Source organism: Mobula hypostoma, chromosome 13 (assembly GCF_963921235.1).
Source record: "Mobula hypostoma chromosome 13, sMobHyp1.1, whole genome shotgun sequence".
NCBI classification, from domain to species: Eukaryota; Metazoa; Chordata; class Chondrichthyes; order Myliobatiformes; family Myliobatidae; genus Mobula; species Mobula hypostoma.
The window spans coordinates 78,356,161-78,372,490 of record NC_086109.1 but is presented as its reverse complement, the minus strand read 5'-3'; positions in this window follow the sequence as shown (position 1 = coordinate 78,372,490).

Sequence of the window (16,330 nt, the reverse complement as noted above, 5' to 3'; positions counted from 1 at the left end):
ACTTCAGAAATTCCGCAGATGCTAGAAATCCAAGCAACACACACAAGATGCTGCTGAAGGCCCGAAAAGTTGACTGTACCTTTTTCCATAGATGCTGCCTGGGCCTGCTGAGCTCCTCCAGCATTTTGGGTGTGTTGCTCGGATTTCCAGCATCTGCCGATTTTCTCTTGTTTGTGACACACAAAATGCTGGAGGAACTCAGCAGACCCGGCAGCATCTATGGAAAAGAGTAAAAAGTTAATGTTTTGGGCTGCGACACCCCTTCATCGGGACTAAAACCACCCAAAACGTTGGCTCCTTTCCATAGATGCCACCTGGCCTGCTGAGTTCCTCCAGTGCTTTGTGTGAGATACGTCTGATGCTGACTGCTCTTCTGCTCTTCCTCAATATGGTCACAGAGACATAGAGTAGACCTGCACAGGCAAAGCCCTCCCCTCCATTGAGCATATTTACATGGAGCGCTGCCACAAGAAGGCAGCATCCTTCATCAGATATTCCCACCATCCTGGCCATGCTCTTTTTATCGCTACTACCATTGGGCAGGAGGTACAGAAGCCTTAGGTCCCTCACCACCAGGATGAGGAACAGTTATTACCCTACAACCATCCGGCTCCTGAATCAGCATGGATAACTTCACACACCAAAACTCTGAACTCATTCTACAACATACAGACTCACTCTTAAGGGCTCTACAACTCCTGTTCTCAGTATTATTTGCTCAATTTGTCTTCTTTTGCACAGTGGTCACTTCTTAGTCTTTGCTTAGGTAGAGTTTTTCATAAATTCTAGAGTATTTCTTTAGTTTTCTGTAAATACCTCCAAGAAAATGAATATCAAGGTAATATACTTTAACATAATCATACTTTGACAGTACAGTTTACTTTGGCTTTGGTGAGACGCAGTTTGGAAACCAACTCTGTAGCTCACTAAGTCTGTGCAGACCGTCAGGTACCTGTTTAGATGAATCTTACATAAATCCCACGTTCTCATCTACCTCGCTCCCAATATTCCCTCTAACTTGTAACGATCAGTGTGCGCAAAAACCCTGTGCTGTGTAGTTTTTATCCCAGTGACAACAACAGGTGCACACTGAATTTTATATATAGAGATATTCATTTTAACAGCTAGCAAAACACTGTCAATAAGAACTTTGATCTCCTCTGGGTTTAATCATTTTCACTCTCATTCACCTGCACTCTCACAAAACATACGTAGCAGGCCTGTAGCGGGTAATGAAGGATTTTTTTGCTGGAGCTTTTGCATAGTGCCCATGTGTGATTTACTTGTCAAATGACCCTTTAAAAAGTCAAGTTTTCAAATATCACCTCACTTCTTCTCACTTGCATATTCTCCAGCAACTATTGCATCGTAACAATACACGCAAGTGGCAGCAGTTTCTGGGTCGTCCATAAATATTTCTCATAGCTCCATGTTTCTGACCTCATGAGCTTTCAGTGTAGCAGTTTCTACTGTTTCATTAAGCCATTCTGCTTTGAGCGAACTAGCAGTTATTTTGCTCTTCACTCCCTTTGCTTCTTTGGAATTCGACAAAGTGAATCAATAATTTCTTCAATAGAAACAGTATAAATAAGCCAGCTCTAGAATCTGCAGACAAATCATCGCAAACTCTGCATTGTCAACACTGTCCGCATTAGAAAGCAGAAAAGGAAATGTGATTGTGAACGATCGTGAAATATACTTAACATGCCAATGAGGTAGAGGGTGTGCAGTTTAAATTCCTTTCTGCTTGAATAGCAAAAGATGTGTGTGCACACCCACCCTTCATACTATACCACTCAGCTACACACGAGGGGCAATTCGTTGTGGTAAATCAACCTACCTATCTGCACATCCTTAGGATGTGGGAGGAAATTAGCTACAGAGAGAATGTGCAGACAACGTGCAGCCAACGCCCAAGGTCAGCATCGAACCCAGGTTCGCGGCACTTTGAAGCAATTTATTTATTGAGGTACATCGTGGAATAGGCCCTTCTGGCCCTTTGAACCATGCTGCCCAGCAATCCCTGGATTTAATCCTAGCCCAATCATGGGACAGTTTATAATGACCATTTAACCTGCCAACCAGTGTGCCTTTGGACTGTGGGAATAAATCGGAGTATCTGGAGGAAGCCCACACAGTCACAGGGAGAGCGTACAAACTCCTTACAGGCAGTGGCAGGAATTGAACGTGGGTCGCCGGTACTGCAAAGCGTTGTACTAACCACTATGCTACCGTGCCACATAGTGGTTAGCGCAAGTCTACGAGCCCTACTACACCACTGTGCTACCTTGGAATCAGTTATGCCAACACAGGACAGGACAGCAGACAGAACCTTACTTTAACCTTTCACTAAAAAAACCATGAAGCCTTCTCTCCAAATGATGCTGAGGGCTTTGCTCTAGAAGTTAGAACTTGAAGAAGTCAGAAGCAAAGTTGTTGCCAACTTGAGCCACAGCTGTTAAGGAAACTATGAGCAGTAATGCTTCAATATCCTAACCCTGATGCATAGCTAACATTTGAATCGAGCATCAAAGATTTTGCTTCTACCTATTGTTGTCTTTGGTGTTGCTCTCAGTTAAAAATAGCAAGGTTAAATGAGCATGGGGTGGCAGAGTGGAGATACGTCTCCACCAAAGGAGGTGTAAGGTGTTCCTTCCCTTTGCTAGGTTGCAGTTCATCCTTGGATAACGTGTAGCAACTGCTTAGCCTGCGATTAGGGTCATGTGAAGCCACGGGAGCAGGTATTGGATGGTCGCACGAGTAGCCGGTGCATATCACAAGTCCTGGTTATGTGACCACTGACGCCAGGCAATCTCTGAAGCGTATTGATAATGGTGGGGGTGGGGGGCGGGTTCACACCTCTAGTAAAGGCACTGCCCCTGAAGATGGCAATGGCAAACCACTTCTGCAGAAAAATTTGCCAAGGACAACCACGGTCATGGAAAGATCATGATCGCTCAAGTCATATGACATGGCACATAATGAATGAGCATGGGCGTACAGTTAATTGACAAATGTTAAAGGATAATTGGCTAACAAATATTGGAAAGAGGTAAAATTTTATTGTTCAGGGAGAAAAAAGTTTGGGGTTATGTTGTGTTGCCCTTTTGCCTTCTCTGAGTGTCTATATAAGATACTTTGTACTGATGGATGAAGGATACAAGTTATGCTAATGGCAGGGGTACTTTGGGTGGATCAAAGCCTGACAAAGCTTTTTATTGACTTGAACACTTTAAATTCCACATATGAATAAAGTTCTGTTTTTTGAAAATGCATCTGATGCCAAAACTGTGAAAATAACAACTACAAGAAACTGTAGGTGCGGCTACCTGGAACAAAATACAGACTGCTGGAGAAACCCAAAAGGTCTGCAGCATGTGTGGAGGCAGAGAGAGAATGGACACATCAGGAGTCTGACCTGAACCATAATGGAGTGTGAAGAGGTGAGATAGCCAATTCAAAAAGGTGAGGGGGAGGGGTCTGAGGCTGGAGCTGGCAGGCGGTATTAATGGTATTGTGTTGTAAAGTTTCCCCAGTTAGGGAAAGCCAGACTCAGGTTAAAGTAAGGCTATTTCAACCAGTGTCTTCCTCTTCTGGCAGGGGTTAAGAGGTTCTCTGCTTTATATTGACTTCCTATTTTAACCTGGCACGTTCATCTCCAGACTCCTGCATTGTTCTGATGAAGATCCCAATCTTTCTGCTGGGTGTTCTACAGCACTTTGTCCGAAACACTGAGAGGGTAGTAAGGGTGGTGAGAGTTTGCAACAATCTGCCAATGGAAGTGGTGGATGCAAGTTCAATTTGAACATTTAAGAGAGCTTTGGATAAGTACATGGATGAGAGTGGTATGGAAGCCTATAGTCCAGATGCAGGCCGATGGGACTAGGGAAAATAATAGTTTGGCATTGACCACATGCCTTCAAGAGGACCTCAACCTTGTTGTGGTTTGGGGGCTTGTGTTCCCCAATGACTTGGAGAGCTACGTTGGCTGGAGTCCGGGCTTTATGCTTTGGATCTTGGTAGGGTCACCCATGCCAAACAGGTCGAAGGCTAGAGGCCAGACTAAGAGTGGTCCACTGGTGCTCCAGGTTTGGGGGTTCAGCCCGGGACTAACAATGCCAACTGGTAAAACAAAATTGTTAGGAAACAGCAACGAAGACTCCTTCTTCATTTCAGTGGCTGAGAACAGATAGAGATGGAGGACCTTCATTGCTGCCCTAAATGCCAACGGCATAACGGGGAGCAAGTACAGACTAGATGGGCCAAAGGTTCTGTTTCGGTGCTGTATAGCTTTATGATTCTATGACTGAATCAAATCGTTTCAAGAACTATAAAAAGAAAATGTAGCTCAGGCAGATCTTTGGAAAGCAAAACAGAATACATCTCTTATTGTATGGAAGGTCATTGACTGGAATCGTCAACTCTGATTCTCTGACCTACTGACTATTCCCAGAATCTTCTCCTTTTATTTCAGACTTCTAGTGTCCATGGTATTTTGCTTTCGGAGCAGATTCTGGTATTTTTCTGGTTTTATTTCCTTCTGATAACTTCAAACATTGTTGCAGCTTTCATTTTCTGCACAGTTGGAGATGCTGTTATGGATGCCAGACACACAGGTGTATGTGGCAGTGGGGAAGATTGAGGTGCTGTGGGTAGGGTGGTCGTCGGGACTATTTGTGTCTTAGGGAAAAGGAGCCCAACTGATAAATGACTGAGACTAAGTTATGAAAATATTACAGTTGTCAATAATTTTCTTCAGCAGACTTAGAAGGCATTCCTTTAAGCAAATCCCTGCTGTCTAACGTGCAGTTCTGGTAATTTCTTGTCATGCACCAAGACCAAGATTTTAAATAAATTTGAAACATTTTCTGGCATCACATGCAAATAATTGCCATTCTACTTTTGAGATTCAACATGGAGCAGGCCCGCCCTGCTCAACGAGCTGCACCGTCCAACTAGTTTAACTCTAGCCTAACCACACGCCAATTTACACTGACCAATTAACCTACTAACCGGTACGTCTTTAGACTGTGGGATGAAACCGGAGCACCTGGAGGAAACCCATGTGGTTTACGGGAATAACATACAAACTCCTTACAGATGACGCTGGAATTGAACTCCAAAATCTGGAATGCACCGAGCTGTAATAGTGTCTCACTAAGTGTTACACTACCCCAGCACCCATTTTAAGATTTTAAAAAATAATTTGTCATTCACTCATTCTATTGAATAAAGGGATTTTTATTCTGGGTCTTCTTGTGATTCAATAAATTGTTACATCTGTATTTTGAGCTGCAAGCTTAGTTTTCTGTGTGTGCCCATGTGCTGCCTGTGTGGATGAAAAAGGCATTGTATTCAATTTATTTTCCTCTTCGAGCCATAGAGTCAAATACTCTTGAAGACATAGCTGAGGGGTGATCTGATTTCATAAATTACTGCTAAGTTTTGGCAATTGTCCTTTATGCATGCGTTCCCTTATTTTATTCATTATATGATATATGATACACAGTGGCATGCAAAAGTTTGGGCACCCCGGTCAAAATTTCTGTTACTGTGAATAGCTAAGCCAGTAAAAGATGACCTGATTTCCAAAAGGCATAAAGTTAAAGATGCCACATTTCTTTAATATTTAAGTAAGATTACTTTTATATTTCCATCTTTTACAGTTTCAAAATAACAAAAAAGAAAAAGGGTCCGAAGCAAAAGTTTGGGCACCTTGCATGGTCAGTACTTAGTAACACCCCCTTTGGCAAATATCACAGCTTGTAAATGCTTTCTGTAGCCAGCTAAGAGCCTATCAATTCTTGTTTGGGGGATTTTCACCCATTCTTCCTTGCAAAAGGCTTCTAGTTCTGTGAGATTCTTGGGCCGTCTTGCATACACTGCACTTTTGAGGTCTATCCACAGATTTTCGATGATGTTTAGGTTGGGGGACTGTGAGGGCCATGGCAAAACCTTCGGCTTGCGCCTCTTGAGGTAGTCCATTGTGGATTTTGAGGTGTTTAGGATCATTATCCTGTTGTAGAAGCCATCCTCTTTTCATCTTCGGCTTTTTTACAGACGGTGTGATGTTTGCTTCCAGAATTTGCTGGTATTTAATTGAATTCACTCTTCCCCTACCAGTGAAATGTTCCACATGCCACTGGCTGCAACACAAGCCCAAAGCATGATCGATCCACCCCCGTGCTTAACAGTTGGAGAGGGGTTCTTTTCATGAAATTCTGCACCCTTTTTTCTCCAAACATACCTTTGCTTATTGCGGCCATAAAGTTCTATTTTAACTTCATCAGTCCACAGGACTTGTTTCCATAACGCAACAGGCTTGTTTAGATATTCCTTTGCAAACTTCTGACGCTGAATTTTGTCGTGAGGATGCAGGAAAGGTTTTCTTCTGATGACTCTTCCATGAAGTTCATATTTGTGCAGGTGTCACTGCACAGTAGAGCAGTGCACCACCACTCCAGAGTCTGCTAAATCTTCCTGAAGGTCTTTTGAAGTCAAGTGGGGGTTTTGATTTGCCTTTCTAGCAATCCTACGAGCAGTTCTCTCAGAAAGATTTAGAACCATAGAACCATAGAAACTACAGCACAGAAACAGGCCTCTTGGCCCTTCTTGGTTGTGCCGAACCATTTTCTGCCTAGTCCCACTGACCTGCGCACGGACCATATCCCTCCATACACCTCCCATCCATGTATCTGTCCAATTTATTTTTAAATGTTAAAAAAGAACCCGCATTTACCACCTCGTCTGGCAGCTCATTCCATACTCATTTCATTCCATATTCTTTATAACTAAAGATCGAGTTGTGGGTGGGTTGTATTTAAAAACTGTGGAAACGTTCAATAAAATATTTCCTTTCAAATATTACAGATTTCCTTTATCTCAAAAGAATTTTAATGGATGCCCATTAGATTGTGTCTGGCTGGTGGTGTATTGGATGGTCCTGAGTTCGAATCTAGCTGGGTCCTAAGCTGGACAGCAGCAGTATCTGTGCGGAAAAAAGGCCTGGCAATCTGCCTCTGTATCTTGCCATGAAAACCCTCTGGATAACCACACTATCCTTAGGGGCACCAAGAGTCAGCAATGACTTGATGGCGCTCAACAACATCAGATTAACTTTGAGATATGTAATTCATTTCTCTACTGTCAGTAATATCTTTAATTTCTTCACTAGAGAAGATAAACCTAATGTTGGCTGTTCTTTGTGTTCTGTGTAACTTCCATTCTTTATAAATGTGTTTTGAGGTTATTGATGCTTAAGGATTTGTTCTTGGTCTTCCAGACCTCAACTTGACCTCAACCATTCCTGTTATCTGCCATTTCTTAATTACATTACAAACTGAGGAAATGGCTACCTGAAAACGCTTTGCTATCTTCTTATAGCCTTCTCCTGCTTTGTGGGCATCATTTATTTTAATTTTCAGAGTACTAGGCAGCTGCTTAGAGGAGCCCATGGCTGCTGATTGTTGGGCAAGGTTTGAGGAGTCAGGGTATTTATAAAGCTTTGAAATTTGCATAACCTGGCCTTTCCTAACAATGACTGTGAACAAGCCATAGCACTAACAAGCTAATTAAGGTTTGAGACCTTGGTAAAAGTTATCCGAGAGCTCAAATCTCTTAGGGTGCCCAAACTTTTGCATGGTGCTCCTTTCCTTTTTTTCACTCTAAGATTGTACAAAGCAAAAATAATGCACTAATCTTGCTTAAAATGTTGAAAAGAATATTTCATCTTTAACTTTATGACTTTTAGAGATTAGTTCATCTTCTACTCACTTAACTATTCACAGTAACAGAAATTTTGACCGGGGTGCCCAAACTTTTCCATGCCATTGTACCTCGTAATAGATGAACCACATTGTTTACCTTCTGTTTGTAGTTTATCAGTGAATATTTCAGTTTTTCTGTAGATTTAATTGCTCTTTATACAGTAAGTTATTTAAAAGGGGTAACATTCAGAGTAAATCATGCACATAAACGAGTACCTTTGGTAACAAAGTTTAAATTGGGTTATTTTCCATGGTGCCTCAACAGTTTTAAAAATATTCCTCTGGATTCCTTATGTACCAAGCCACAAGCATCTTTCAATCTACAGCTTGGAAAATGATCTTCCCTGGAATTAGTTCTGCTGAATATTGGATTACTTTCCTGTTCTAAATGGAACAAGGTGGTTGGCCGATACTCCAGCAAAACATCTGGCCGTTACAGCACTTTGAGAATCTGTCCAAACTCTACAGCTGAAGGGCCCAATGTTACTGTGCTGCTTACTGAGCTTTACTGTTCATGTTATGATCTTCAAAATTCTGACTGGAAGACACAGTAACATTAAATTCTAGAGGGATGAGGCAGAAGAATCATCTACAGAGCTATGCAATGCCCTCCCTCAGGAGATCTCATACTACTTTCACTCCAGTCCTAGGTGGATTGAAGACCATGACTTTAATTTGTAGCCAACAAGTTTGTTCAGCCAACTATTCTGAGCAATATTGAAGTCGTCGCCAGGAAATGGAGCAAAACGTGTGTGAAAAGATTTCAGGAGTTTATCAGTATGTAACACCCAATTTTGCTAGCTTACTGTGTTAGATAGAGGGGGGATATGGCTGGAGTTGCTTAGCACTTTAATGCAAGGGTGTTTATTAGGTGCTGTCATAATGGGGGCACTGGGAGCAGACCCAAATGCAAGATACAGACACTGAAGTACTAGGAACAGGACTTGACTAGAGAGCTGGGACAAGAACACAGACTTGGGCAAGCGGGACCAGGACTAGGAACTGGGAACTAGGAGCCTGGGCTTGGACTTCGAGCCGGAGACTGGACAAGGACCCAGAACCTGGGTCTTGACTCGGGCTCAGACCCCAGAACTAGGCGAGGACATGACGTGGCTACAAGACTGGACATGGCTTGGGTTCTTCATGGCAAGGACATGATGAGGCTTGGGTTCTTTGAGGTGAGGACATGACGAGGCTTGGGTTCAGACTCCGAGCCAGAGACTGGACAAGGACTCAGAACCTGGGTCTTGACTTGTGCTCCGGAACTAGGCGAAGACATGATGTTATCTTGGGAGACAGGACTTGGTGAGGCTACAAGACAGAATGCGAGACTCCAGCGCAGGACGAGGGAACTCCAGCACAGGACGAGGGAACTCCAGCGCAGGACGAGAACACGAAGCTTTGACTTGGTACTCAGGAACAGCCAAGCCTTGGACTTGGGATGACGGGAACCTCAGAACCTTGGACTCGGGATGACAGGAACCTCGGAACACAGAGCCTTGGTCTTGGGAAGGACAGGAACACAGAGCCTTGGTCTAGAGCACGGGAACATAGAACCTTGAACTTGAGAGACAGGAACACAGGGACATGAAACACAAAGCCGGGACCCCTGCTTGGGAACAGGACTTGAGGCTGGGGCTCTACACAGAATGCTGAACATCATGAGACGGTTCCCAACACTAGGTAGCGGCAAACGGCTGGATCTACCTAGCGAAGGCGTGGACACAGAGACGGTTCCCAACACAAGGTAGTGGCAAATGGCCGGACCTACCTAGTGAAGGCATGGACACAAAGACAGTTCCAACTCAACGATAGACAGTTCCTTATGTTTTCACAGCAAGGCTCTGGTCTCGTTCTGGTGGTAGAACTTGACCAGGTTGCCAGGCTAGGCTCCAGATACAGGTTGCCAGGCAAGGCTCCAGAAGGAAGGGGAAGAGAAGGGAACAGTCCAGCCTCAGGGTAAAGGCAAAGACAGCCTGGCTTACCCAATGGAGGCAAGGACAGGAAGGGACAGATCCAACCGCAGGGTAATGGCAAAGACAGCCTGACTTACCCCACAGAGGCAAGGACAGGATACTGACATGACAAACTAGCACCCACACTCGAACCCAGGGCCACTTATATTCCCAGCCCCAAGACGAGCATCAGGTGCCTATGATTAAGCCTAAATGAAACAAGGGATAGCCGGAAGACCCGGAGTCCGGAGACTACAGACCGGACCGTGAACCGGAACGTGGACTTCACGAACCGGACCATGATAGGTGTGGAAAAAAACTTTTAAAAATTAGGGGAAATAGCGAAAACTGCTAATATTTACAAAAAGATATCTCCTAGAAAACACAACAAATAGCTCCATACTATTTGTCCAGAGAGGATTCCTGGCAGCCTGACCTTTCTCCTATGCAAAGCAGTGTGTCCCTTCTGTTAGACACCAGGGCATACCATCTTTAATTACCCACAAAGTTAACTTAACAGGAATTAGAATATGATACACCCCACAATGTAGTCACAATCATATTACAAAATTTTAAAAAATATCTACCTTACACACTGTATGTGTGTGTGTGTGTGTGTGTGTGCGCATGAATAAAGAGTGCACTTACCGAGCATCTTCCGTCACATACCGGTTAAGCTGCTGTGCCAATAGTGCAAACTGATGGATGAAATAAAGATTAAAGATAAAGATAAAGCTTAGCTTTATTTGTCACATGTACATCGAAATGCTGTAACATACTGTGAAGTGCATTGTTTGTGTCAACAACCAGCACAGACTGAGGAAGTGCTGGGGCAGCCTCCAAGTGTGCCGTGCTTCCTGTGCCAACATAGAATGCCCACAAGTTACTAATCCATACACCTTTGAGATGGGGAGGAAACCAGAGCACCCAGAGGAAATCCATGCCATCCTGGAGAGAAGAATAGACAGAAGTTTAAAACCCATCATAGAATCCCACCAGGGAATTTTAAATTTGCCAATCAAATGATCCGGAATTAAATTGCTATTCTGAGTCATGGTGACCATGGAATTATCAAACTGTCCGTTATTAATCCAAATGCTTCACATATTTTCCAATATTGTCATCTTTACTATATCTTGCTGGTGATTCCAGACCCACTGCAAAATGGCCGACTTCCCACTGCCGTCAGGTGTCCTGCTGAAGGGTTTTGGCATGAAATGTTGACCGTACTTTTTTTTCCCATAGATGCTGCCTGGCTTGCTGAGTTCCTCCAGCAGTTGGTGCATGTTGCCTTCAGCACTGGCTGGGTATGTCAGTCAGCCACCTCCCAGTCTTTCCACCCTCCCCTCCTCCATCTGCCCTCCTCACCAGTTCTTTCTCTAGCCCTTCCCTTCATCCTATTATACTGAGTGATTTCCCCTCTGTATTTTAGTGCAGATGAAGGCCTGGACCTGAAATGCTGAAGATCCATTTCCCTCCACAGATGTAGCCTGGGCCATTTCGTTTATCAAGCATTCTATTTATTACTACAGATTCTAGCATCTGCAACCTCTGGTGTCTCCAAGAGAGTGTAAGTCATTGCTCTGGGTTCAGATTGGCTTTTTGCCACTTATATCTGGGTGCAATGAAATTCCTTGATTGACTGAAGGTCACAGATTAAACAGTACACTTGGTAATAATAAATACATTAGTAAATACAGCAATATATGCAAAGGAAGTCATTTGGCCTGAAGTAGTGCATAAAGAAATACTGAAGTGTCAATAACAAAATAACTGTGAGAAGCAGAATTAAGAGACTGAGAACATGGCAGCATCACTGGGAAGGGGAATGGAAAAGGATAATTGGTTTAGAAGTCTGATAGCGGTGGTGAAGAAGCGATTCTTAATTGTCCATAAGTTCAATGCCAGACTTTGGTCTTGGTCTTCAGATGTGCCTTTTCCTCAGTCAATTGAAGGCTGTGCTAAGATGCTAGAAGTGGTGGTTGAACTTGTCACTCAGGACTTCACAGACAAGTGACTCCTGAAATTCAGACGATTACTCACATTTTTCAGGGCTTTATTGTGGTTGTTGATTGACGAGGGATGGTTTGATGGCTGACCATTTCTTTCTGCTGCTTTGTGTTTAAAAAATCTTGTTTTTCTTCATCGAAAGAGTCACTGATGACTTGCAACTGGTCTTCAAATGTGTACAAATGCAAATGCTGCCTCTGTGATCTAAATCAATTGAGTTGAAAGTAATTTTGGTTCTGGAGTGCAGAAGGCATGTTTTGAATGGTTTCTCGATCGTCCTGTAGACCAGTGGTTCCCAAACTGCGGTCCCCAAACCCCTTGCTTAATCGTATTTTTCCATGGAATAAAACAGGTTGGAAATCCCCGCTGTAGATTAGTTTCACTTCATTGAAAGGGATCTGCAGCTTTGCACCAAAGGAAGCTTGAGAAGCATAGCACATGCTGAATGCTGGAGGAACTCAAACAAGACTAAATGTCCACTCTTTATTCCTCTCTGTAGATGCTGCCTGACCTGCTCAGTTCCTCCAGCTCTTCTGTGTATTACTCTGGACTTCCAACGTCTGCGGAATCTCTTGTCTTTAAGCTCAGTGGGACAAGACTGAGATGAGACTGCACTGAGATGGGTTTACGGTGGCCCCATTGGTTTAGTTCATCACTGCAATTCATCACACTGCAGATACAGAAAGACAAATCTGAGGGGGATTCTACATTATCCCTCAAATTAGATGGAGTTACATTTTTTTGATGCTCTTCATTGCATTTTTCTTGGCTTTTGTTGCATATTGATGATCATATTCGATGGACAGAATTTGCATTTCTTCTTCAGCCATTGGAAGGAGATGGATGAGGTGGATTGGGAAATAGATTGGAATAAGGACACAGCCTTGTTTAAAACACGGAACATGGAACACTACAGCACCGAATAGATCCTCAAGGCCACAATGTTGTGCCAACTTTATAATCTACTCTGAAATTAATATAACCCTTCCCTCCTACAATTGTCTGTTTAGTCCAAATATGAACTGGGATTGATATGTTCTGAACCCATTTATTGATTTACCAGTCATTGTGAAGCAGAAATAAAATGAAGACAAATTTCTGAGGGCAATTAAGTTTGAGAACATTTGACTTTTCCCCGTGGTTTAATCAATTTGGAAGTGCTTTGTGAGTTTTGAAAAAGCCCTGTTCACTGGTTGACACTACTGCCTCTTTTCTCTTGCATTTGTCACACAGTGAAGATTATATCCATTGTATGCTTTGGTGGACAAAATTGGCACAACAGTGATTTGGCCTTTGGGAAGGTGTCTGAGGAGGATTCTTGCAATGACTTTCCCTGTGGTCAATACCACGGGAAACTCCTTTGTAATTACCACAATGAAACCGTCTCCCTCCTCAAAGCCGGTCATGCTTATGGTTTCCCTGTGATCTTCCAGCACACTCCCCTTTCCACAGAAGGACATACCTTCACCACACAGACTGCAGTAGGTCAAAAAGTTAACACATTATTACTTTCGCAAGAGTAAATACATATGATCATCAAATGTTGGTCTTGACTGCGATATAGAGATCTTGGGAATGAATAATATAAGTTATATATTTTTATATTGTGCAATCAATGGCTGTGCTACATTTTGTAAATAGATTTCTCAATACCACAAACTGTAAACCCTCAGGATTTCACTTTGGGTGATAAAAGGGACGCATAAAATTCAAATATATCCAGTGCTGCTCTAACAGGCAATGCTGCTCTAACAGGCAATTTACAATGCTGTGCATAACAAACAGCTCTCAGCAGGACAGAAGTAATCTTTTAAATGGTTGACTAAATCTACAAACTAGGTTTTTATTTTGTGGCCTTCAGTCCAGTACAGAGTTTTGTGACAGAACATCATCGTACCATTGTGAACTCATCTATCACTATCTGGTTTATATATCGCCACCATAACATATCTCCATTGCCAAAATTCTGCATCTGCTATTTTCCCGTGAGTCAGATTTAAATTAACTCCCCACCGTTATAAACAGTAATAATAAAATCATTGCCAAAGCCATCTGCGGCATAATGTTATCACAGAGTATCCATAATCCTCCTGGAATATAGAGAAGTGATATTGCTGAACAACTAAGATTTGGGCCTTTTGCAATCTCAGGGAAAACAAAACTAATTTACAAAAAAAAGCCAATAAAATTAAAACCATGCAATCTTATAACATCAAAGTAAAGGAATGCATATACATTCATATAGATTGGGAAAATATCAAACCTATCGAACTTGTAAAATATGACTTCCAAAGCAGAAGACCAAATAAACAAAAGCTGGAGTTCAGATTTTCAAATTGCCTCCATGAACTCTGTGAATGAGTGACAGCTGTTCACTTTTCACCAATTTTCTCAGTCAGTTTGAAGAGTGAAACTATTACAAATGTTGTTGTAAGCATTAATTAAGGAAATAAAAAGGTGTAGAGGGGATGAATGAGGACATTGCCAGGGCAAAAATGATTTTTCTAACTATTGTCTAGGTTGGTTTTCTTTTCTTCAGAACAGAGGAGGTTAAGGGAAGATCTATTTGAGGTCTACAAGCAGAGTCTTCTGAGAGGTTCATAACCTTGTCATTGAGTTTGGAGGCTTGCGTGCCTCAGTGACCTAGAGACCTATGTTCGTTAGAGTCAGGTCTTTGTGCTTTGGCTCTTGGTAGGATCACCTATGCCTAAAAGGTCAAAGAATAGAGGCCAGACTAAGAGTGGTCCACCGGCCCTTCAGTTTCAAGATTCAGCCCAGGGCTAACAACCCTGACTGGTAAAACAAAGTTGTTATGGAAACAACAGTGAAGAATCCTTCTACATCTGAATGCAACGGTATTCCTGAGTCTCCACCTGGGGCTTGCGTGACTGACAGTAGTGAAAACATGACAAAGTAAGGGCTAAACGCTGCTGGAGATGGAGGATTTTCATTTCTGCTCTAAACGCCAGCAGCATAAAGGGCAGTAAGTAACAAATAGAGTGGAAGAGAAGGACTTATTCTCCATTACCAAGAACTGAGAGCTCAGTAACTAAGGGGCATAAATTTAAATACAGTAATTGGCAAAGGTTTGAAGGATACAATGGGGCCTTTTAAGAGACTCTTAGGCTACGTCCACACTACGCCGGATAATTTTGAAAATGCCGGTTTCGAGTAAAAACGACAGGCGTCCACACTAAGCGTTTTTCAATATATCTCCGTCCACATTAGGCGGATAGTTGGGTGAATCTCCTCCTACTGGGCATGCGCAGGACACAGAAAACAAGCGAAGAGGAAACGATATACTTAGTACGCGTTTGTCCGGTTACACAGTAGAAAAACTTTAAAGGAATTGCTCTTGGCTCTCACGCAGGAGGACTTAAACCTTAAAAAAAACAAATACTGGAGTGTATGGAGGCAACCGACAGGGAGTTCACGGACAGTATGACCCAGCTGACGACGAACATTGAAAAACTGACTAACTCTGTTGCATTAATAAAGCACCTTGTTAAATGTATAAAACATCTGCATCAGCGTTATCTTGTATTTCCATACAATGTAACATTAGGCTGTTACACATCTATTGTCAGAGAAGTACTTGCATAAATAGGTAAAACCACCTTCATACAAGCAAGGACAGAAAACAGGGCGTAGTGAGTATACTTATTTATTCAGTAAGCTATGGGTCAAAGTATTTGGTGAGGACATTTCTAACTCTTCTGGCTTCAGTCTCGTTGCCGTCTGTTCTGAAATTGTTAGGTGGTGGTGTTCAAGAAAACAACGAACATCTGTTCCGGCACGTCATGACAGCATTTTTAAATAGTCAAAGAAGCTCACTTTACAATTTAACTCTCACGCCGTTCACACCGACTGCGCGTTATAACAGCCGTACGGCAGTGTTTGCGCAGTACCAAGCAGAAGTAGAAAAAAGCATTGTTGTTGTGGTGTTGTCATGACAGCGTTTTTAAATCTCTCCGATTATCCCGTACACACTACACCGGATATTAAGCGTTTTCAGATTTATTCACTCTGGAGGAGTGTTTTCGAAAATCTCCATTTTCGGGGGCTGAAAACACCGGCTCAGTGTGGACGGGAGGGCAAAACGAAGAGAAAAAGCCTTGTTTTCAAAATTATCCGTCGTAGTGTGGACATACCCTGAGATAGGTACATGGAGATAAGAAAAATAGAGGGCCATGCAGTAGGGAAATTCTAGGCAGTTTCTAGAGTAGGTTACATGGTCAGCACAACATTGTGGGCTGAAGGGCCTGTAATGTGCTGTAGATTTCTATGTTTCTATGTTTCCATTAAGGAGACCTTTTTTCTGGAACTTACTACTTGAGGGAGAGTTGGGATAATAAACTTTATCACACATAGACATTACTGGGCTGGGCATTTGACATATGTACTGAAAGGTATACAGAGCTGGGGCAGGGAGTAGGACTGGATGGCACTCTTATGGCAGCTGCACACTCAAGTACTCTTCTCACATTTCTTTAAATCAATGATGAGGCATTCTAAGAGTGAAGACTATGTTTTGCTTAGGTAAGTTCTGCCTCTTTGTACTTAGTGCATGGCCTTGTTACTATTCCCAGTAAACCAATG